This window comes from Lycium ferocissimum, chromosome 8 (assembly GCF_029784015.1).
Source record: "Lycium ferocissimum isolate CSIRO_LF1 chromosome 8, AGI_CSIRO_Lferr_CH_V1, whole genome shotgun sequence".
NCBI classification, from domain to species: Eukaryota; Viridiplantae; Streptophyta; class Magnoliopsida; order Solanales; family Solanaceae; genus Lycium; species Lycium ferocissimum.
In genome coordinates this window covers 48178222-48203533 of record NC_081349.1, presented here as the reverse complement: position 1 = coordinate 48203533, position 25312 = coordinate 48178222, and the positions used below count along the sequence as shown (strand labels likewise).

The 25312-nt window shown below is 37.9% G+C and overlaps 1 long non-coding RNA gene across 1 annotated transcript; it reads left to right on the top strand.

Moving 5' to 3' along the window:
- Positions 1-1129: 1129 nt before the first annotated feature.
- On the top strand, positions 1130-9344 carry LOC132067025 (uncharacterized). Its single transcript, XR_009416991.1, has 4 exons — positions 1130-1366; positions 1760-1806; positions 2477-2527; positions 9082-9344. It is a non-coding gene; the product is annotated as an uncharacterized LOC132067025 (long non-coding RNA).
- Positions 9345-25312: the final 15968 nt, after the last annotated feature.

Sequence of the window (25312 nt, the reverse complement as noted above, 5' to 3'; positions counted from 1 at the left end):
TAATATTGGAGGATGACTTCAATGTCAACAAAATGGCAAAATACCATTCAGGTATGACTACTTTAAAATCAAAATTTTCAAAGACTAACGCACAGGACTCAGTATTTGGAGATGAGCTGGAAGCTACCGAAGAAGGAAGCAAAAGCCGAACTAAAAACATGCGGAGCAACGTGGAACTTTTTCTCGGCAGTGAACCGAGACATTTCAGAAAAGAAGAACAGACTCTTCGAATGAGAGTTTATGAACACCTTTCACCAACATCAAACTACACCCCTGTAGAAGGCGTGTAGGTATTTTCTTCAAAGTCAAAAGCACCTGCCAAAAATGCAAGAGTCACGATCTTTGAGTTTCGCACCCAGTATCTACACTGGGGCATTATCATTCTTTTAAAATCTAGGTGACAACATACTTAAGATGTTACATCTCGTATTTTTCATACGTCCGGATGTGTCGTAGTACAGTCATATGAGCTTGAAAGGATTAAAGTCATTTATAAGGTTATAAAGGGTTTATGACAATGCTATTGTATGGCCGCATAATTTTGACAATCTTGATACCGTTAGATATTATTTTGATATGATATTTCCTTTTAAGTGAAATATTTTTGGAAAAAGTCTGATAAATATGATTTTATATAGTTATTGATATCACTACTTTTTTTCAAATATGTTTTAAATTATATATATGACATGAGGAGATTAATAAATGAGATTTTTATTATAAGAATAGAAATTATTTTTCTCATAGGAAAAGAAAATTATCTTTTTACCTTTTTAAAAATGAATGGTACAAATTTGTACTCTTTGATATTAGCTTGGGGAAAATTAGAATTTAGTAAAATAATTTCTTTTCTTTTCTTTTCAATATTTTAAGATTTATGAAATAGTAGTATATTTCTTGATTTTATAAAATACTTATGATATATATTTTTTTATAATATTATTCGCACTTTTGGAATTTGTTGATTAAAAAAAAATTTCTCATAATTTGAAAGTACCAAAAGGTGGGATAATGATCAACATTTTATAATCTTACTTTTTAATGCTTTGTTGTCAAATTGTGCTCACCCCCACCGCCAATACAAGGCCAAGTGGGCGGACAGGGGGATTAATGTTTCATTTTCTTGTCTTTGAGGCAAAGTGGTGTTCTACTTACATAATGAAATGTAAGAAACTCTATTGATTATACACGAACTGCTCCATCAACAGTTAGAAACTCTTTTGTTCCCTTTTTTTCAAGAACGGATGACGAGCAGCACTAAAACAAAATGGTTTTTGTTATGAAAATTTTCTCAAATTCTCTAAAGGAAATCGGAGATTTATTGAAGTGAAGTAAGGTGGAAGAAGAGTAGTTCTTGGCATATAAGGTAAGAATTCTCCTACTCTTGATATATTTAAGTTCGTCCGGGTCATGGCTAAATTGTGGGATAAGAAATATGGAGTTAATAGCTAGAAACCATATTTTGACGGATTAGAACGGTGGAAATGACGTTATAACTACGATATGTTTATTGAGTAGATATTGTAATTGTTGGCTGTTTTGAGAGTGATCTAAAGGTGGGTTTGATTCTAGTTTGATATGAAATTGTTGGTATTATTGTTGTTGGTATTGTGGTTCATGTTTTAGCTGAATTGGAATCTCAGGGATTGTTAAGTTTTCAAGGGAAATGCACCCGAATTTCATTAAGTAACGTGCTAGCTTAGACTTTGGATTCTGAGTGTACTATAGTTAATACGTGATATCAATAATGTTGTTGTAGATTGGGAAGCCCGGGATCTAATTTGTGGTTAGCTTGGAGCAGATAAGGTATGTTAAGGCTATCCCTTCCTTCTTTTGGCATGAATTACATAAAACGAGCAGACGATAAACGTACATAATTCTAATGAATTCTAGTTCTTAGTGGTACTTGACATGATAGCTGTCTTTGATTCTCAAGTGTTGGTTCATTCTAATTATTCTGTTGAGTCTCAGATGATGATTTAATTTGTATATGGTTGCTCCTGATATTCTATTCGTGCATAACGTTATTACATCATTTCACCGAGTCTCGGACCGGGTATGTATTCGTGCACAGTTTCATTGCATTATTCACCGAGTCCCTCGCTAGAGGGCCGGGTACGGTATATATATGATTATTGTATTATATATGGATCGGGTCGTACGTTCCTTGGCATTATTATATTATATATGGATCGGGTCGTACGTTTCTCGGCATTATTATATTATATATGGATCGGGCTGTACGTTCCACAGCACTATCAGTTATATTATAATCTATGCCTATCATACGCCATAGAGTCAGTTTTAGTCATATAGAGTTACGCAGATATTCTCAGATGTTTGCCACAGATGCATTCAAATATAGAGACTGGTTTTCATGATTCATTTGTACTTGATGTTCTTATGCCTTACATACTCGGTACATTGTTCGTACTGACGTCCCTTTGCCTGGGGGCGCTGTGTTCATGCCACACAGTCCCAGATTATTTTGTAGGTAAAAGTATTAAGCTAGGATGATTGGCAATCGGTGATTGGCAAACTCCATTTTCTTCTGGAGCAATGCCGAGTCATTATGGTTATCATATGTGTGTATGGGTATGTCGGGGCCTGTCCCGACTCATATGATTCGTGTTTACTTTTAGAGACTTTGCAGACAGTGTCCTGTGGTTAGTATGTTGAGATGTCATGTGTTGAGTAAAGCGACCATGTAGTTAGTTTGACTTACTCGGTTTTTGATTAATTGAGTATCGTTCGCAAATTTTTATGGTTTGACTGAAAGTACTTTATTATATTTCCAAAAAAATTTATATGTCTAGTTTTATTGTGTTAATACCAGAGGGTTCGCTTAGCTCTAAGTAAGGGTTGGGTGCCCATCATGCCCTAATGAGATCGGGGTGTGACAAAGTGGTATCAAAGCAGTTCGTCCTAGGGGTTGTCTGCAAAGTCGTGTCTAGTAGAGTCTTGTTTATGGTGTGTTGCGCGCCACATTTATAAACAAGAGGTTACAGGGCATTAGGATGGTTACTCTTCTTTCATATCTAAGATCGTTCGGTAAAGCCAAGCTATAGGAAATGAGATTCCTTGTACTAACCCTTAATTTCAGCAGAAGAATGGCATCGACAGAAGAAAGCGAGTGATGATATTAGAAGTTCCAAAGGTAAGTCACTTCGTTGAGGCTACGTTATCAGAATATGTATTTATATGATAATGGATTGGTTGTCATAGAGGCAAGTCAGTATAAGTACAACAGAGGAATTGATTAAATGTATCTCTTGATGACGTGTTCAGTTATAAGTTTGTGAACTAAACAAATTAAATACAAAGGTAAGCAACGGTACAAAAGATATATGTCGGGTAAGGTAAGAATATTGAGGTATGATTGAAATGTAAAGCTGAAGAATGAAAGGGAAAGTAAATAGAAAGGTATAACAGGGCAGATCGCTAAAGGATCAGGTACATCTCGAGGTGTGATATATGAGGTAAGTTTCGACATCTTTGTACTTTTACTTGAAATTGGGAGCCCTGTGTGGCTGAGATATGTCGTATATATATATTAGCCCTATGAGGCATTATTGGTATTTGCTGCGTGCAGGTTTTGGATAGTAAAAAATATAGAGGAAACTCTACCGAAATTTTCCTAGAATTTAAAAGAGATAAGATATAAGCTTGTAATATGTCCTAACGGGAAAAGATATTGTGTAAAAAGTAATGGCAGGACGAGATTAAGTTCGGAGTATCGTTGACAACTACAAGAAATGAGTTAAATGTTGTTGAATTGATAATAACGGTAACTATAAGATCGACATTGATATGGTAAGGAGAAATGCTAGAGTAAATTAGGGAGACGGGTAGTACTAAAGTATGACATAGAAGAGAAAGGGTAACTCCAATAGAGTGTGAATTGAAGTATTGATTGGATGGATAAGCACAAGTAAAATACGACAAGTCTATTAGCAAAATAAAGTAACAGCATGACAGGGGTATGAAATACGAAGGGTTATAGCGAATGTGAATACATTGGTAAGACTACTTATGTGGTAAGTGTAACAGGGCTGATCAGAAAGAGTAACAGGTTAAGTATGCTTACTTCACGAGGTTTATTCTATCTTATAAGTGGGCTTGCGAATGAGCTCAAGAAGTGGCCCTCTATAGAGTTGATTATGATCAGGATATAATGAGGACATAGCAAGAACTGTAATACAAAATGAGTAAAGTATAGTGAGGAAACGACTAAAGATGTGACATGTTCTATATGAATAAAGAGTGAATGCAAGTGTGAAACTAATAAGCGAGCCAAAGGGCAGTAGATAAGAAAGCTTATAAGACCTTCTTAGGGGAAAGGTCCAGCATAGAGGTTTCGTAATGACAGAAATGATAGCAAGCAAAAGGAAAAAGGAAGTCAACTGAAAAGAAAATTAGAGAAAAGCGATATGGCAAAGTAGTAACAGTTTGTGATTTGTATAATCGAGATCACGAGTGATATCTTTGGCTGGATGTAAAAGACCAAGACTACGAAAAGATGAATAACGAAATAGAACGATTGTTAGGAAAAGGATTAGCATAATAATGATTAGAGGAGATGATCAGAATGAACAGAATAAGTTTTGGAAGCAAAGAATGGATTGTATAGAAGTAATATATTCTAAAGGACAAGGCGGTACTGAGTTAAGAATAGGGTTCCTTGCACGAGGAATGAAAGATTGATTATAAAACGGGAGGTAATAAGATAAATTGAGGAGGAAAGAATGTAAAGGAATAACTATGGGTATAGAAAGAAAAGGAAATATGCGAAGCACGCGCGCTTAAGAAGTAGTCGTATTATGAGAAAAGGAAGATGCATCTCCTACGAATATCCTATACCATGATAGAATGAGTAAAGTATATAAAGGAATAAGTTGGAAAAAAAATGTGGCCATGAGTTATGAGTTTACCGTACGACGATAAAGCGATAAAGCAAGGCAATCATCAACAACAAATACGATATGATTGTGATTAGTTTTGAAATCAATGTTAAATGCAACACAAGAGTAAAAGAGTATGAGGCATAAGGGGTATTAGTTGCGCATGAGACTTAGATCCTTGAAAACAAAGATGGCGGGTTTAAAGGAAAATGCATTTATGGTTACTATAAGTCGATTACGGGAAAGAGAGGAATAACTTGAGATGGAAAAAAAGGGAAAGATGACGCTATAAGTGAACTCTGAGCATCGAAGAATGGGATAAGTGACATTACATGGATGGTACGGATAGCTAGACATACCACTATTTTGAGTATCCCTATAGGACAGAAGTTGTTAATTGGAGCGGATGTAGACATTGAATCATAACTAGCGGTTGAGCTAAGTAAAATACATCCTTGTTTGGATTGCTATGTTGGTTGTATTGCTTGATCACAAAGCGCAAGATGAGTATGTTAAGACTTCACACATGAATTACCGTAGCTATAAATTATGGGAAATGGTATGAATATGATGCAGTATAATAAGGGAATTGAGGAAAGGGATATATAAATTCAATATTAGAAGTGAGGTAACGGATTTTAGAATGGTATAAGTAACCCTTAAAGGGGGAAGCGAGTAAGGAAAATACAAGTGTAGGGATTGAAACGATGAATCCTAAGATGTGACAGATATAGACTCTAAAACAAAAAGTGAGAATTATGCAGAAATGAGTCTAATAAAAAGTAAATAAATGAACAAGAATCGAGCGGGTATCTGAGACTGCACTGGAAATCATTCGTGAAGACCTTGAACAACATGACATTGGGGTCAAATAACTCGAGGAATATTGTAAAGGATAGTGATGCTATACTGGAATAAAGGCAGAGGAATGGACAATAGAGTCGTTTGTTAATGATATCGCGATTTATAAGTGACAAATAAGAAGGGACATAAAGTTTTCTATAGTAGAATATAAGATTTGATAATCAAGGGACAAATAAAGGAAGGAAAAGAGTATGACGAGATAAGTTACAACAGATAAACAAAAGAGTTTTGGTATGTATGAGATGTGTAAAATAGAACGAACCAAAGGAAGGGAAGTTTACGAATAAAATTAGATGTTCATACACGAATCACACAAGAACGGTTATGTAACCTGCAAGTATTTAAATGTCGAGAATGAAATCAATTGGGTACTTAAAGAGAGGAGTAAGAGGTAAGCAAAAATAGTGTGTTTGTGATACTCCGGGTCAGTTGGGGGAAAATATATGGTAAATTGAGTCGAAATGTTGAGTTGGAATTATCATTAAGGACAAATAGGATAATTACTCTGAATATGATATAAGTATATGTTATATGTTTCCTACGATATCCTTGGGGTGTGTTAGATTACTTACGAATTTGATAGGATCATTGAATAAAGGGGGTTTTACCGGAAGAATATTACGCCTTGGAACTTTCATTTTTTGTATCATTGTGGTTATAGCGAATTTCCAATAGTTTACCAAAGGGTTATGAAATTCTCAAAAATTATGAAGCCTTTAATGAGTCGACGAGGGACACCTACGGCAGGACATCTCGGATTGAATTTATCTAGACTCTACAGATGTGAATCAATACCAATATCATAGTCATATAGCAGAAAGGAAGTGGGAGAGATTTGCAAACCACGTGACTCGATGAGACTTAATACCATTATTGAGCAAGAAAAGGGATCGACGAGTCCGAGTATCAAGGAGGATCATATCAGGAAAGTGACTCACGTATATCTCTTGAAAGGAAATTCCTGAGGAATCAAGGAGTATTGCAACCGAGGGTCATTACTAAGAAGAAAACTCATTTTCAACTATTCAAAGGGAATATGATAGAAAACGCAAGAAACGACGACGCCACAGGTTTAAAGGAATCGGTATTGAGGAACAGAGAAAAGGGTATGAGCATGGAAGTTATGATATAATGATATTGAGGATCTATGAGTTCAACATTCCAGGACGAATGTTCTTAAGGGGCGAAGGATATTACATCTCGTATTTTTCATACATCGGGATGTGTCGTAGTACAGTCATATGAGCTTGAAAGGATTAAAGTCATTTATGAGGTTATAAAGGGTTTATGACAGTGCTATTGTATGGCCCCATAATGTTGACAATCTTGATACCGTTAGATATTATTTTGATATGGTATTTCCTTTTAAGTGAAATATTTTTGGAAAAAATCTGATAAATATGATTTTATATAGTTATTGATATCACTAATTTTTTTTCAAATATGCTTTAAATTATATATATGACATGAGGAGATTAATAAATGAGATTTTTATTATAAGAATAGAAATTATTTTTCTCATAGGAAAAGAAAATTATCATTTACCTTTTTAAAAATGAATGGTACAAATTTGTACTCTTTGATATTAGCTTGGGGAAAATTAGAATTTGGTAAAATAATTTCTTTTCTTTTCTTTTCAATATTTTAAGATTTATGAAATAGTAGTATATTTCTTGATTTTATAAAATACTTATGATATGTTTTTTTTATAATATTATTCGCACTTTTGGAATTTGTTGATTAAAAAAAATGTTTTCTCATAATTTTAAAGTACCAAAAGGTGGGATAAGGATCAACATTTTATAATCTTACTTTTTAATGCTTTGTTGTCATATTGTACTCACCCCCACGGCCAATACAAGGCCAAGTGGGCGGACAGGGGGATTAATGTTTCATTTTCTTGTCTTTGAGGCAAAGTGGTGTTCTACTTACATAATGAAATGTGAGAAACTCTTTTGAATATACACGAACTGCTCCATCAATAGTTAGAAACTCTTTCGTTCCCTTTTTTTCAAGAATGGATGATGAGCAGCAGTAAAACAAAATGGCTTTTGTTATGAAAATTTTCTCAAATTCTCTAAAAGAAATCGGAGATTTTTTGAAGTGAAGTAAGGTGGAAGAAGAGTAGTTCTTGGCATCTAAGGTAAGAATTCTACTACTCTTGATATATTTAAGTTCGCCCGGGTCATGGCTAAATTGTGGGATAAGAAATATGGAGTTAATAGCTAGAAACCATATTATGACTACAATATGTTTATTGAGTTGATATTGTAATTGTTGGCTGTTTTGAGAGTAATCTAAAGGTGGGTTTGATTCTAGTTTGATATGAACTTGTTGGTATTGTTGTTGTTGGTATTGTGGTTCATGTTTTAGTTGAATTGGAATCTCAGGGATTGTTTAAGTTTTCAAGGGAAATGCTGCCCGAATTTTTTTAAGTAACGTGCTAGCTTAGACTTTGGATTCTAAGTGTACTATAGTTAATACGTGATATCAATAATGTTGTTGTAGATTGGGAAGCCCGGGATCTAATTTGTGGTTAGCTTGGAGCAGATAAGGTATGTTAAGGCTATCCCTTCCTTCTTTTGGCATGAATTACATAAAACGAGCACACGATAAACGTACATAATTCCAATAAATTCTAGTTCTCAGTGGTACTTGACATGATAGTTGTCTTTGATTCTCAAGTGTTGGTTCATTCTAATTATTCTATTGAGTCTCAGATGATGATTTAATTTGTATATGGTTGCTCCTGAGATTCTATTCGTGCATAACGTTATTACATCATTTCAACGAGTCCCGGGCCGGGTATGTATTCGTGCACAGTTTCATTGCATTATTCACCGAGTTCCTCACTAAAGGGCCGGGTACGGTATATATATGATTATTATATTATATATGGATCGGGTCGTACGTTCCTCGGCATTATTATAATATATATAGATCGGGCCGTACGTTCCTCGGCATTATTATATTATATATGGATCGGGCCGTACGTTCCTCGGCATTATTATATTATATATGGATCGGGCTGTACATTCCACAACACTATCAGTTATATTATAATCTATGCCTATCATATGCCACATAGTTAGTTTCAGTCATATAGAGTTACCCAGATATTCTCAGATGTTAGCCACAGATGCATTCAAATATTGAGACTGGTTTTCATGATTTATTTGTACTTGATGTTCTTATGCCTTACATACTCGGTACATTGTTCGTACGCGTCCCTTTGCTCGGGGGCGCCGTGTTCATGCCACACGGTCCCGCATTGTTTTGCAGGTAAAAGTATTTAGCTAGGCTGATTGGTTATCAGCCTGGGATTGGCAAACTCCATTTTCTTCCTGGAGCAGTGCCGAGTCATTATGGTTATCATATGTGTGTATGGGTATGTCGGGGCCCTGTCCCGACTCATATGATTCAGGTGTTTACTCTTAGAGACTTTGCAGACAGTGTCATGTGGTTAGTATGTTAAGATGTCATGTGTTGAGTAAAGCGACCATGTAGTTAGTTTGACTTACTCGATTTTTGATTAATTGAATATCGTTCGCAAATTTCTATGGTTTGACTTAAAGTACTTTATTATATTTCCAAAAAATTTTATATATCCAATTTCATTGTGTTAATACCAGAGGGTTCGCTCGGCTCTAAGTAAGGGTTGGGTGCCCATCATGCCCTGATGAGATCGGGGTGTGACAAAGATGTACGAAATTATGTCCGTGCAAGGACTTTATTATGAGTGTGAAGCATGCCACATTCATAACTTAGAAAATTCCAGCCTCTTTCCGTACTCGAAAGTTTGATGTCATCTATACCAAACCAAAGCGTACTTCCGCATAAGGAATACCCTCTTCTACCGATCGAGTCAAACTACATACGGCCTGATTCCCGAGGGTAGGGATATGTAGGCGACCACAATATTAGAGCTCGACTGTGATCCAAACTCTCCCAATCATGTCCCAAGTTCCCGATCTCATAAATTCGGCACTGGGCAATTTTTTAAAAAGTTTTCAAAATAAGGTCGAACTACAAGTGGCCTGAATTCTCGTATAGCCTGAGATATGTAGGAAACCCGTAGACCAGGGTCTGGCCATAATTTTCAAAAAAAAACTGCATGCATCTTTCGCTTGATAAAATGAGTTGAGTTGTTCGGACAAAAATCGGGTTTATCAAATTTCGTTGCCCAAGGAGGGCTCCGCCGTCCCTGCACAACGAAGGGGCAGCTGTTGACACTCGATTTTTGCCCTCCAAAATTCAAATTAAATAGTTGAGCTTCTTGAATATCAAACAAAGTAGAATATTTACTCAGAAAATCAAAAATGCTGCATAAAATGATTTTTGTGGTATTTTTCCATTTTTTCATCGACAAATTAATATATATATATATATAAATTCACTTATAAATTTATAGTATAAATTATGTTGACTCTATCAATTAGAAAATCAATTTGCACAAAATTAAATACGCATTTTTTATTGTGAGTTTAAAGTCTTCTGTGGTTTAATTGCTATAATTAATCATTTGTAATCAATTATTTTACTTTGTTAGAATAAAGAAGCTTAATTAATAAATTGAATCATTATTTCATCTAAAAATTTTACACCAATTTAGGCTTAATTTCAACTGCTTTTAAATTTGGTAACGATTAAAATGTTTAATTGACTTGCATGTTAATTTCGGTTACAATTGAAATGCCAAGGGCTACATTTTAAATCCAATTATGACCAGCCCAAACCCAAAGCCAATCCATACCCGGCCCACTTCCTTTTGTCACGACCCAACCCGCCATGACTGGCACCCATCTAAATCCTAGTGGGCGAACCAACATACAAGACACCTATCCATTCAATCCGATTTTATATTAACCAAGCTAAACAGTATTACTCATTCAAACATCAAAAGAACAAAATAAGTCATGCCATAAATACTGAAATAAATGCGGAAGTTCTAACTATTACAATCCCCAAAATTCAAAAGTCATCGTACAGGACTCTTAAGCTAAAAGCATGTCTAAGAATCTGAAGTCTAACAAATAAGTAATCCATAATGTCCGCAGTACGAAAAGACATCATAGCAAGAAGATCTTCAAGGCGGCACAGCGGCATGGGAAGAAGCTCACCCTAAAATCTATCAACAATTATCCTCCACGCTAGATGTGAGGACAAGCAACGTCTCTATATCACAATCCGCACTCAAAGAATGCAACAAGGCAAGATTATCGACAAACACTATGTATCGGTAGATATCATAGGCCGACTAAGATTAGTATCATGCATATTTCGTAAAATCAATAGAATAAAACAAGCCAGTCAACATACATGAATATCAATAAATCACAGCAAGTCAACCAAGAACAATCACAATCAAATCGCCAAGATTTCAAGCATCACAATCACGTAAGTCACAACGGAAATAAATTTACTATAATAACCTCACTCGTTGTACATACATGCTAGCTAATGTATTAGCTCAGTAGTCATGACCTGCAGGGGACCTATAGTGTCCATGTACCACTCGTTTCGAAATACTCCTCGGACCTGAGCCCAAACCTCCGCCCCGGAACGAACCTCGATCGCGGGACATATCAAAGTACCTCTCATTTCCAAAACAATCCTCGGACCACGAGCCCATAATCTAGGTCACATGAGTGACTTTCCATACCTCTTACAAAATAGTGTTTCTTACCTTCCTAGTTTCAATAATCAACTCATCATTTAATGTCACAATACCCTTGAGAAGATTATATTAGCAACTTCTCATCACAACACATCCAAAGGTAGATTTAATCACACAGGAATAATGGCACAAAGCGTACACAATCACTCAATCACATTCACTTAGGAATTTAGCCACACAATACCATGCATGAAAACTAGACATGTTTTCTCCTAAGGAGATCATAAAACATACAATCAACTAACCAAAGTCTAACTTAAGTAAACCGTAATCTACCTCAAAGTAGAGCTGGAACACACAGGTTATTCTGCTATAGCCTTTCTTTTCCTCAAAACCTCAATATGTTCACGGTCTAAAAATAGAAGGCTCAGTGAGTCACATTGCTCAATTCACAAACACCAAAGCATGAATACCCTTCCGTTACCCCATTCTAAGGGTGGATGATTTTCTAGGTGATAAACAACCTATCAAGGCCCCTAGTATTCATTTACCATAATTTATACAACATTTTATCAAATATTCCCATTACAAACAGTTTTCTATGGCAAAGATACCATTTTTATAGAACCCTATGTCTCAAATCACTTAGTTTATGATTCTAAATGTTCACTTTATGAAAAATAGCAACTAATCAATCCATTTAAATGATAAATAAGTGATAATAACCCCCAACCCATCATGTTTAGAAGGTTTATTGACATTCTAGGGTTTCTACTTCACTTTCACCATTAAAGACCCATGAAGATGATTACAATAATGAAGGGGAAGGGAATGACAGAATGAAAATGGAACTTACCTCTCAAGGTTGTCTTGCCCTAGCTTGAAAATTCTATCCAGGTGCTTGTTGGGAAGTGTGTTGGGGTTTTGTGAGAAGAAAAAATAAAACTAAGTATATGAAATTTGGGCTACTATTTTATGTCGACCGCAACAGCGGTACTGCTATAGCAGTCCCACCACAAAATCGTTGTGACTGCTATGGCGGTTCATCTACAGCTATAGCGGTACCACCATAGCGGTACATTGCCCGCTACAGTAGCCACCAAGGAAAATGGATGGCCGCTGGCAGCGGTCCGAGTACCGCTACAGCGGCTCATTTTGGGCAGTGAGCTCGATTTTATCCAGTTTTCCCCCCTATCACCCCACATTTCATCCAAGGCCTCAAAAACACAACACAAAACATGCACATATACAAAAAGACGGCCTATGAATCCACCCGCGGCCTCGGAATTCCCAACGGAGTCCTAATTTTCCATAATGACCGGAAGGATCGTTACACCTTTAAAACCCTATAACCCCCTTTTAATTCCTCATTCTTCATTTTAGAAAACAACAAAAAGCAACCAAACGCACCCTTATCGGAAAAGGGAACAGCCAAGTCGGCTATACTTCCACCACCAATGGTAACGTTAGATTTCTTTTCAATTTTTCTTTGTTTTGGTACGGTTCCAACAAAATCCAGCTGTTTTAATTTTCAAAATTCAAAGCAATGGAAAGTGGGGGAAGTCCCACATCGTTTTTTTGGCAAGTTTGAACATACTTGGCTTCTATAAATAGAAACCCTCCTCTTCATAAAAGGGGAAGAACAGCACCAAGGTTTTTGTGATAGAAATTTTGGTTTTACATAGCCACAATGGGTTTTTACATCCACAATAGGGTTTTTGATGTCACGACCCAACCCGATGAGTCGTGATGCAAGTGTCTGACCTCTACTGATCAAACACCACTATCCTCATAACTGAATCATACTAAACATTAGAGGCCTATAAGAAACTCAGACTGATCTCATATCGCTGAATGGGCGACATCTTGAACTCTGTACATTTACATACATACAAGCTGAAAGAACAGTGCAAGACAACTAGGTTGCTACATATATTGTACACAAAAGAATAGGAGCCGATAAGGCTACATCATCTGACATACACATACATCTCTAGTCTAGGAATAGAAAATCAGAGAAAGGACGGGACAGGGCCCCGTCATACCCATGTGCATATACATATCCAAAAGAATGGCATACCAAAATAGACTGCAACTCCGGATCAAGATGGAGCGCACCAACTAGAGTGAAGACCACCCGTCCGGCTACCCGAACTTGTGGGCATGAACGTAGCCGCCCCCCCTCCCCGCCCCTCCCGAGCAATAGGGGAGTCAGTACGGATAATGTACTGAGTATTTAAGGCATAAGGGCAACATAAGTATAAACAAGAGAATTATGAACGAAATCTGAAACTCAAAGCTAAACAGGTTATCTGCATAGATTTGTTTGAACAAGTATCTGTATAACTGACAATGCCTCTGTGGGCGCATAATCTGCATACTCTCAATGATAATCATGCTCATGTATATAAATAAAGGTCATAGTGCTGAGGGACGTTCAGCCCTATCTATATCATATAATAGTGCCGAGGAACATACGGCCCGATCCATATATCATATAATAATGCCGAGGAACGTACGGCCCGATCCATATATCATCATCAAGGTACACCAGCTGATCAGGTGGTAATGTATATATAACGCCTATCCATTTTCCCATACCCCATGTACATGTAATATACGTGTATATAATGCCTTCTGGTCACGGGTTATTATGCATATGAATTTATGAATGCAATGTATGTATTAACAGAGTACATAAAACTCTCGGAGTGACGCATGGTCGTACTATCTCCGATGAACATCTTTTGAGCTAACATCATCAATATAGGAAATCTCAAGACCCATGAACAGAAGGAACAATCATACGGGGTATAGGAGCATCAAAGACTGACATACTCCTAATGCTTCTAAGAGTGGAGTAATATGGAAGCTCATTTGATCGCTTGTTGGCTCATAACATAGGATCATGCCAAAAGAAGAAGGAATAGCCTTAGCATACCTTAACATTGCCTTAATCGTTTAACGTTCTTCTTCCACGTTCATAAGATCTACATTAAAAAGGATCATACTAAGATTAGGTCTTAAAGACACTCTTAAGTCCATACTAGAATAATTCATGAGCTACAGAAAATTGGGCAGCATTTCCACTTTTTTATTGACTTCCATCATATTGCAAAACAACTCCCAACAACTATAATAACATCCACAATATGATAACCAGGTAATCACATTTCATTAAGTTTCACAATTCATTCTCACATTCAACTTATACCAATAACTTCACGTCAACCCTTTACACAATTGTACACTACATTTTCTTGTTATCGTTATTACCCTTCATAACGATATTATAATCATAACATTCTAACAATGATAACCCAAGGTAAGTTGCTACTCAAAATATCATGAATTCTACATTTGAACTTTCTCTTCTACTATTTCCCTCATCCAAGTTATCCAACAACCAAACATTATTAAAAACATGAAATAATCATGGAAACTAACCTTTTATATCATATAGATGAGCTTTGGATCAAGTTACCAAATTGTATGAAGACCCTAGCTTCGATACTAATGAAAATCTTGAGTTCTACAAACCCTAATGAGCCTTCCAACACTTGGATCCTTTGATTCTTGCTATTTAATCTCTAATCTCCCTTGGGTTTGTGGAGAATAAGTTTGAGAGAGGGTTCTAGGGCTTTTAAGACTTGGGGAAATGTTGGAAATGAATTAAATGCACTAGGGTCGTCCATATATAAAATTTTAAAAAGCTGGCCCGACCTGATTATACGGACCATTATACGGTCCGTATAACTTATATGGTCCGTATAATGGACCGTATAATCCCACCATGGAAACACCCTTCTCTGCCATGGTTATACGGACCATTTATACGGGCCATATAACTTATACGGTCCGTATAAGTGGTCTTATAACCCCCAGTTTTCCGAAAACTTCTCTCGACGATTCGCTTGACTTCCAATCCTTGTGGAACCTTCTAGGCACTTATATAACACTTCATTAACCATATAAGGAGCCCTATATCTCTTCCTCAAAACATTACTAAATAATTATCAACTCGATAATTGATAAACCTTCCAAACACAACTTATACTTCACTTCCTTCGACGAACTTAATTTCTCCGATTCGTAATACTTCAAAAACCTTGTAGTATACACCTTTAAATCACCAAACACCCTTTTTGAGATCATATGGGCTTCATGTTCACATTAAGATTGCGTTAGTCTATTCACCGCACAACAACACGAAATTTTCGAGGTGTAACATTCCCCTCCCCCCCCTCCCAGGAACATTCGTCCTCGAATGTTAGATTCTCGGGGATTCTACAAAAATTTTGCCAAAGTTTCCCCTGTAATATGGTACTACCATCCTATCATAACAACCCAAAATACATCACCTCATAGGGCTACAACAACAACATAAATAACCATGGCCACACGTGACGAAGAAAGCATTACATACCTGGGGAAAAAGGTGCCTCTGCCTGAGTCTCCTCTGGAGGTGGAAATAAATATGGGCACTTGAGCTTCATGTCTTCTTCCGCTTCTCACGTCATTTCTTCTCTATTATTATTTCTCCATAAGACATTAACTTAAGCTACATCTTTGGTTTGGAGCCTCCATACTTGCCTATCTAGAATAGCAATAGGAGCTTCTTCGTAGGATAGTTGCTCGGTGACTTGAACATCCTCTACAGGTACAATTCTGGAAGGATCCCCAATGCACTTACGAAGCATCGACACATGAAAGATCGGATGCACAGACTCCAACGCAGAAGGTAGCTCTAACCCATATGCCACCTTACCCACTGTGCGAGTAATCCTGTATGGCCTGATGTACCGAAGGCTCAACTTACCTTTCTTGCCAAATCTCATCACTCCCTTCATAGGTGAACCTTTAGAAAAATCGAATCGCCTACTTCAAATTCCAACTTGCGTCGTCAATTATCCGCATAGGATTTCTGTTGACTCTGAGCCGCTAGCAATCTTTCCTGAATCACTTTCACTTTGTCAACTGCTTGCTGTATAAATTCTGGGCCAATTAACTGATTTTCCCCAACATTAAACCATCCTATAGTGGATCTACATCTTTGTCCATACAAAGCCTCATAAGGAGCCATCTTAATACTGGAATGGTAACTATTATTATAGGCAAACTCAATAAGAGGTAAATGATCATCCCAACTGCCCTGAAAATCAAGTACACAAGCTCTCAACATATCTTCAAGTGTCTGTATAGTACGCTCCGCTTGTCCATCTGTCTGCGGGTGAAATGCGGTACTAAGACTCACCTGAGTCCCCAATCCATCCTGAAAAGATCTCCAGAAATTAGCCATGAACTGTGCCTCTCTATCTGAGATAATGGATGTAAGGACACCGTGAAGTCGTACAATCTCTTTAAGGTAGAGCCTTGCATAATCTTCAGCCAAATAGGAAGTTCTGACAGGTAAGAAATGAGCTGACTTTATAAGCCTATCAACTACGACCCATATTGAATCATACTTCCGCTGATTACGGGGCAAACCTGTAATGAATCCATATTAATTACCTCCCATTTCCATATCGGGATCTCCATAGCCTGTAATAAACCTCCAAGCTTCTGATGCTCTATTTTAACTTGCTGATAATTTGGGCACTAAGCGACAAACTCCACTACATCTCTTTTCATACCATCCTACCAATAAACTTCCTTGAGGTCGTGATAAATCTTGGTTGAGCCCGGATGGATAGAATAGCGAGAATAATGGGCTTCCCTTATAACCTGCTGATAGAGGCATGCAACATTAGGAACACACAGTCTACCTTAATATCTGAGTACTCAATCTCTTGTAATCACGAAAGGTGTTCTCTTTCTGAGGAGTTGTATCCCGATAACGGATTAGATCAGGATCCTCATACTGACGCTCCTTTATCTCTGCCACCAAAGATGACATCACTGTATCCTAAACTGTAACTCTTGTCTCACCCGAGTCTATCAACCGAACTCCAAGGCTAGCTAATCGGCGAACTTCACGGACTATTTCTCTTCTCTCCGGCTACACATCGGTTAGACTACCTATGGATTTATGACTAAGAGCATCTGCTACTACATTGGCTTTCCTAGGATGGTACAGAATGTCAACATCATAATCTTTTAGTAACTCTAGCCATCGCCTCTGACGTAAATTCAAGTCCTTGTGCATAAAGATATACTAGAGGCTCTTGTGATCAGTATAGATATCAACATGGGCACCATATAAATAATGTCTCCATAATTTCAAAGAATGGATCACCTCAACTAACTCAAGATCATGAGTTGGATAATTCTTCTTGTGCTTCTTCAACTGCCTAGACGCACAAGCAACAACCTTACCGTGCTGCATCAATACACATCCCAAACCAATACCCGAAGCATCACAATATATCACATAGCCATCTATTCCTTCTCAAACAGAGTCAATTTTGTCCCTTCAAAGTCTAAAAACTCCACTCACATGCATCTGTCCGCTGGAATTTAATTGATTTTGAGGTCAACTTGGTCAACGAGGCTTTCTACGAACCTTCGAATAACTCCAAACCCAAGAAACTACGCTCCGCTATCTGTCCACTTTAGAATCTTTTGAGTATCCACTCTAATGCCTTCATTTGAAATAACGTGGCCATGTAGTAACTCACACCTAGAGAATTTGGCATATAGCGGAATTTTAAGGTCGAAAGAGATCCGCCTAACGAATAAACCCATCTATAAACACAATCACGAACAGATCTAAGAAAGGCCTGAATACGCGATTTATCAAGTCCATGAACACGGCTAGAGCATTAGTTAATCCAAATGACATGACACGGAACTCATAGTGCCAATATCTAGTCTGGAATGTCATCTTCTGAATGTCTTCCTCTTTCACTCGAACCTGATGATACCCCAATCTCAAGTCTATTTTTGAGAAATATTTGCCATTCTATCAATTCTCGGATACTTATTCTTCACAATCACCTTATTCAATTGCCTATAGTCAATACACATTCGCAAAGAGCATCCTTCTTTTCTTACAAATAATATAGTAAAAAAACCCTCAAGTAAATCCTTTAATCGCTCCTTTAACTCTTTCAACTCCCCGCAAGTGCCATTCTATAAGGAGGAATAGATATTGGTGATATCCGGCAACAAATCAATAGTAAAATCAATCTCTCACTGCGGCAAATTTGTTAACCGGAAACACCTCCGGGAATTCGTTAACCACGAACGGGGTCGGTGACTCTGCTTGTACATCCTGAACCCGAACCAAGTGATAAATGTACCCCTTTCTAATCATCTTCCTCATCTTAATGTAAGAAATAAACCTACCCTTTGGCGAAGTAGCATTGCCCTTCCACTCAAGGACTGGCTCACTCGAAAACTAGAATCGGACTATCTTCATTCTGCAATCAACATTAGCGTAACAGGATGCCAACCAATCCATACCCATGATCACATCGAAATCAATCATGTCTAACTCAATCAAATCTACTAAGGTATGGTGATTACAAACTATCACTACACAGCCTCGATATATCCGCCTAGCTATAACTGGATCACCAACTAGTATCGATACCTCAAACGGTTTAATCGATTCAGGCTTTATTCCAAACATGCCGCCGACAAATGGAGTAACATATGATAAAGTGGAACCTGGGTCAATTAGTGCACACACATCATAGGAGGAGACTGACAATATACTTGTGACGACATTAGGAGACGACTCACGATCCTGACTACCGGCTAGTGCATACACGCGGTGCTAAGGACCGCTCAAGCTGGATGCTCCACTTCTCCCTCTACCTCGTCCTGCTAGTGTCTAGAAAGCTTGCCCTGAAGGGCGTACTGTAGAAGAAGAACCAACCATAGACCCTGTAGGCTGAACCATACCCCTACTCTCTCTCATCAGACACTGCCGCATCCTATGACCTGGCTGGCCACAAGCATAAAAACATCTGATCCTAGCCAACACTGACATGCGTGTAACTTGCCACACTGGGCACATCGTGCCAAAGGGGGTCTTATCTGTCCTGACTCTGTTCTATGCTAAGAACCCGGAGCTCTAGAACTCTTACTCGCTCCGAAATAAGAAGGCCGATCAAATCTCAGTCCTCAAAACCACGGAGGTGCACTCCCTGCCGAATAGAATGGGTATCGGGGATACTGCTATCTCTATCCTCCCCTGGACTCCCCCTTCCCCCCCCCCCTAAAGATCTGGCCCTCTTGCCATGGCCCCGGTCACGATCACGCTCTGTCCTCCGCTGACGCTTGCGGTCCTTCAAATTCTGTGCATATGCTTGTATACGGGAGATATCCATGCTCGGCTGTAATGCATCAGTAGTACAAGCATCTATCAAATGCGGCCCTAAACTCGCCACAAAATGATGAACTCGTCCTCCATCTCGGCCACCATGGTCAGCATATCTAGCCATAGAATCAAAATACACACAATACTCCTGGACACTCATACGCCCCCGCTCGATACGTAAAAACTATCTCGCTCGGCTCGCTCGACCTCAGGAGGTAAATAATGGCGAAAGCATCTGAAAACTCTCGCCAAACAGCTGGAGGGGCATTCTCTCCCCTAGATAGCTCCCAAGTCTGATACCACTGTACTGCAATATCACGAAGCCTATACGAAGCCAACTCCACAGACTCGACCTCATCCGCGTGCATAACCCTCAAGGTCTTGTGCATACCGTCAATGAAGCCCTGGGGGTCCATATTTTGCTTTATCACTGAAAATGTTAGAGGGCCTAATCCAAGGAAAGTATTAACCCTCAAACTACGAGCCCTATCAGCCTGATCAACACCAACCCCCTGCCGCTGAGCTAGGACGGCTACCAATCTAGCCAATAACTGTACAACACCCGAACGTCCCGGCCCGGCACATCCGGCCGGGAGAACTAGGATAGGCCGGAGGTTGGGTATGTGAGTCCGAGATGGGCTCTCTCCCCGAGTCTCATCTTTGAGCCCTAGTAGCCCGCTGGGTATGGCTGCTGGCCCCACCCGACACTCTCTTGCCCTTCTAGACAGTTGTAGCTTTCTTGCGAGGCATCGCTGAAATCAGAACAAATCATTAGAAGGCGAACTCTTACCACATGGCTCTATCGCACGATCTAGGAGAGAAAGAATGACAATTTCCTAAATGTCCCGTAGCCTATTGTGTATAAGTTTGGTGCATAACATACCCATAAACAAGACTCTACTAGACACAGTCTGTAAATAACCCTAGGATAGAACTGCTCTGATACCACTTCTGTCACAACCTAACCCGATGAGTCATGATGCGAGCGTCTGACCTCTGCTGACCAAACACCCCTGTACTCATAACTGAATCATACTGACCATTAGGGGCCCATAAGAAACTCAAACTGATCTCATACTACTTGCTGAAGGGGCGACATCATGAACTGTGTACATTTACATACATATAAGCTGAAAGAACAGTGCAAGCTAACTAGGCTGCTACATATACTGTACACAAAAGAATAGGAGCAGACAAGGCTACATCATCTGACATATACATACATCTGTCTGCAGACCTCTAGTGGAATAGAAAGTTGTAGAAAGGACGGGACAGGGCCCCATCATACCCATGTGCATATACATATCCAAAAGAATAGCATACCAAAATAGACTGCAGCTACGGATTAAATGGAGCGAAGCTGGACCACCTGTCTGTCTACCTGAACCTGCGGGCATGAACGCAGCCCCCGCCCCCTCCCCCTGAGCAATAGGGGAGTCAATATGGATAATGTACTGAGTATGTAAGGCACAAGAGAAACATAAGTATAAAAATGAGAATCATGAACGAAATCTCAAACTCAAAGCTAAACTGGCTGTCTGCATAGATTTGTATGAACAAGTATCTGTATAACTGACAATGCCTATGTTGGTGCATAATCTGCATACTCTCAAGGATAATCATGCTCATGTATATAAATATAGGTCATAGTGCTGAGGGACGTTTAGCCCGATCCATATCATATAATAGTGCCGAGGAACGTACGGCCCGATCCATATATCATATAATAATGCCGAGGAACGTGCGGCCCGTTCCATATATCATCATCAAGGTACACCAGCTGATCAGGTGGTAATGTGTATATAACGCCTATCCATTTTCCCATACCCCATGTACATATAATATACGCGTATATAACGCCTTCTGGTCACGGGTCAATATGCATATGAATTTATGAATGCAATGTATGTATAAACTGAGTACATAAAACTCTCGGAGTGACGCATGGTCGTACTATCTCCGATGAACATCTTTTGAGCTAACATCATCAATATAGGAAATCTCAAGACCCATGAACAGAAGGAACAATCATACCGGGTATAAGAGTATCAAAGACTGACATACTCCTAATGCTTCTAAGAGTGGAGTAATATGGAAGCTCATTTGATCGCTTGTTGGCTCATAACATAGGATCATGCCAAAAGAAGAAGGAATAGCCTTAGCATACCTTAACGTCGCCTTAATCGTTTAACGTTCTCCTTCCACGTTCACAAGATCTACATTAAAAAGGATCATACTAAGATTAGGTCTTAAACACTCTTAAGTCCATACTAGAATAATTCATGAGCTAGAGAAAATTGGGCAGCATTTCCTCTATTTTATTGACTTCCATCATATTGCAAAACAACTCCCAAAAACTATAATAACATCCACAATATCATAACCAAGTAATCACATTTCATTAAGTTTCACAATTCATTCTCACATCAACTTATACCAACAACTTCACGTCAACCCTTTACACAATCGTACACAACACTTTCTTGTTATAATTATTACCCTTCATAATGAGATTATAATCATAAAATTCTAAAAATGATAACCCAAGGTAAGTTGCTACTCAAAATATCATGAATTCTACATTTAAACTTCCTCTTCTACTATTTCCCTCATCCAAGTTATCCAACAATCAAACATTCTTAAAAACATGAAATAGTCTTTGAAACTAACCTTTTATATCATAGAGATGAGCTTTGGATCAAGTTACCAACTTGTATGAAAACCCTAGCTTCAATACCAAAGAAAATCTTGAGTTCTACAAACCCTATGAGCCTTCCAACACTTGGATCCTTTGATTCTTGCTATTTAATCTCTAATCTCCCTTGGGTTTGTGGAGAATAAGTTTGAGAGAGGGTTCTAGGGCTTTTAAGACTTGGGAAAATGTTGGAAATGAATTAAATGCACTAGGGTCATCCATATATAAAATTTTAAAAAGCTGGCCCGACCCGATTATACGAACCATTGTACGGTCCGTATAACTTATACGGTCCGTATAATGGACCGTATAATCCCACCATGGAAACACCTTTCTCTTCCATGGTTATACGGACCATCTATACGGGCCATATAACTTATACAGTCCGTATAAGTGGTCGTATAACCCACAGTTTTCTGAAAACTTCTCTCGACGGTTCGCTTGACTTCCAATCCTTGTGGAACCTTCTAGGCACTTATATAACACTTCATTAACCATCTAAGGAGCCCTATATCTCTTCCTCAAAACATTACTAAATAATTATCAACTCGATAATTGTTAAACCTCCCCAAACACAACTTATACTTCACTTCCTTCGACGAACTTAATTTCTTCGATTCATAATACTTCAAAAACCTTGTAGTATACACCTTTAAACCACAAAATACCCTCTTTGGGATCATATGGGCTTCATGTTCACATTAAGCTTGCGTTAGTCTATTCACCGAACAACAACACGAAATGTCTGAGGTGTAACATTTGATAACCCTAAGAGTGAGAACACTCGAAAACCCAGCTAAGTTGTTGAGTTTTGAGGACCTTCTCGCTCAAGTATAATTTTTGGAAGATGTTTTCATTCGTCGAAAATCGATTTGGGTGAAAGGTAGTTCGTCGACAACTCTCTTCGACCCCATCGCTGCTCGACAAAAAGGTAATCTTCCTTCTTCCTCTTAATGTTTATTTTTTCTGCGTCTTTAAATTTTGGGATTTAATTAGTTTAGTTTAACTTTGTGTGTTAAGTTACTAGTTAATGGTTTACTATGGTTTTTCAGTTCAGTAATCTTCCTTCCTCCTTTCATTTTATTTTTTTGAGTTTTGTTGTCATTTAGTTCAAAGATTTTAGTCGCTTGTTTGTTTTTTCTATTTGTGTATATCTAGTATTGAATAGTTAAGTCCTTGTTTTATGATTTTCTCTTTAGTTTCTAGTTGGATTAAGTGTTAAATTTCCCTGGTAACCATTACGGATAAGTGCTAGCTTTCGTAGTTAAAAGTTACTATATTTTTATTTTATATCCCTTTCCCATTCAGTTTTGCCATCATTCACCGCTAAATGATCAATTCCAGTAATGTGAGATTGGTTGCTGGTATTTGGTTACTTTCCCTTTTCTAGTTTTTGTGTTCATGTGTAAATGCAAATGTATATGGTACCTTCTCTTATTGAAGTTGTGTTCTTCTTTCTTTTTGGATTCAAGGTGTTAATCGAAATATGAATCATTAAGGGTTTCTTTTCCTTTACATCTATTCGAGTTAACCCCTTGTTAGTTTAAAGTTGATTAATATGAGGTCTTAGGTTGGAGAATATGTTGAGATCAGTGGCAAATCTCCTCGGTCCCCTTGTTTTGCTCCTTTTGGGTGTGTGTGAGCCATTGTCCTTTTAGCTCAAAATTGATTCCCTATATATTTTGTTAAATGAGGAAAGCATGAATTCTTATTATCGCTTTGAGTAGAGTGTATCAGTTCTTGCTTCAGCAACTGGACTTTTTTTAGGATTTATGAGCATGTGTATTCCTAAAGTTGCTATACCCTGATTAAGCTTAACTAATTTCTTAGAACCTCAGCATGCTTCACCCTTTAACTGGTTGTTTAGATGTTTAAACATGGGAAAGCTACTTTTTGTGTGTGGTTCTATGTAATGACGTGATCAAACCTTTGAGATATGATAATTTGTTTAAATGTGGTTAAGTAATGACTATACTTTAGGTAGCTTGAAATATAAGAGCGTGGCATTTGCATTTGAGTCAATTGCCCTTCATGTTCCTATATTCTGGTAGCTATAATATTTATTTTAGATGTGACTTTTGTTGGCTTTCTGTGTGATTTCTTGAACTCCTAGACGTACCAATCATAATGCTCACTTTTAAAAGGATCAGTGGTTTAACACTAATTCGATAATGCTTGAATCTCTAAGTGTTCATCTATCTTCAAGTTCCTGAAAGACTATTATTTTCCCCTTTTTTTCCCTAGTGGAACTATATGTTATGTTGAACTGTTTAGTCATATCTACATAACCCCCTCTTCTCTTTCTGAATCTGTTCTTCTTTCAATCAGCTTGTGAAATGGGTAAAAATTAAACTAAGAGTTTTGGTTAAGGAGGTAGTTTGAAACATTTAGTCTAGTCATTTGCACATTTGGTTAGTAATTTTAACTAAGCTTGGATCATGTTGTGATGATAACTTAAGGGAAGAATTAAGTTTCAAGAGGTTTCTATTTTTATCACTAACTCCAATGAGATCTCTGTTAAAAAGTTGGTTTATTTTTCGGATGTCAAATCTAAGTATCACCCCGTTCATTTCTTTAAACCATTCCTTCAAAAAGAAGTAAGACTAAACTGATTTTAGTTATCTAAGGTGCTCCTTCTTTATCTGTTAGGTTCTATTTTGAACCTGAAGATCCAACTATCTTTTATGTGCTTTTGATAAGTTAATTAGTCTAGGCATAAACATCTATCCCTTCAGTTAATATCTTGCAAAAGTCTTTACATTTTGATACTCATCCTTTACCCTTCTTTTCTTTGCATGACATGGGGGATTTTCAAATCCCGAATGTTACCGCGTTGTTGTGCGGGCTATTACTGTATCTTTGAGTCCACTACTGCTTCAAGTTTGAGTGAACAGATGCTACACTTGAGACCTTGGAAACTGCTCCCACATTTGGTATAAATGGCTGTAGCTTGAAGGGGATATTTGCCA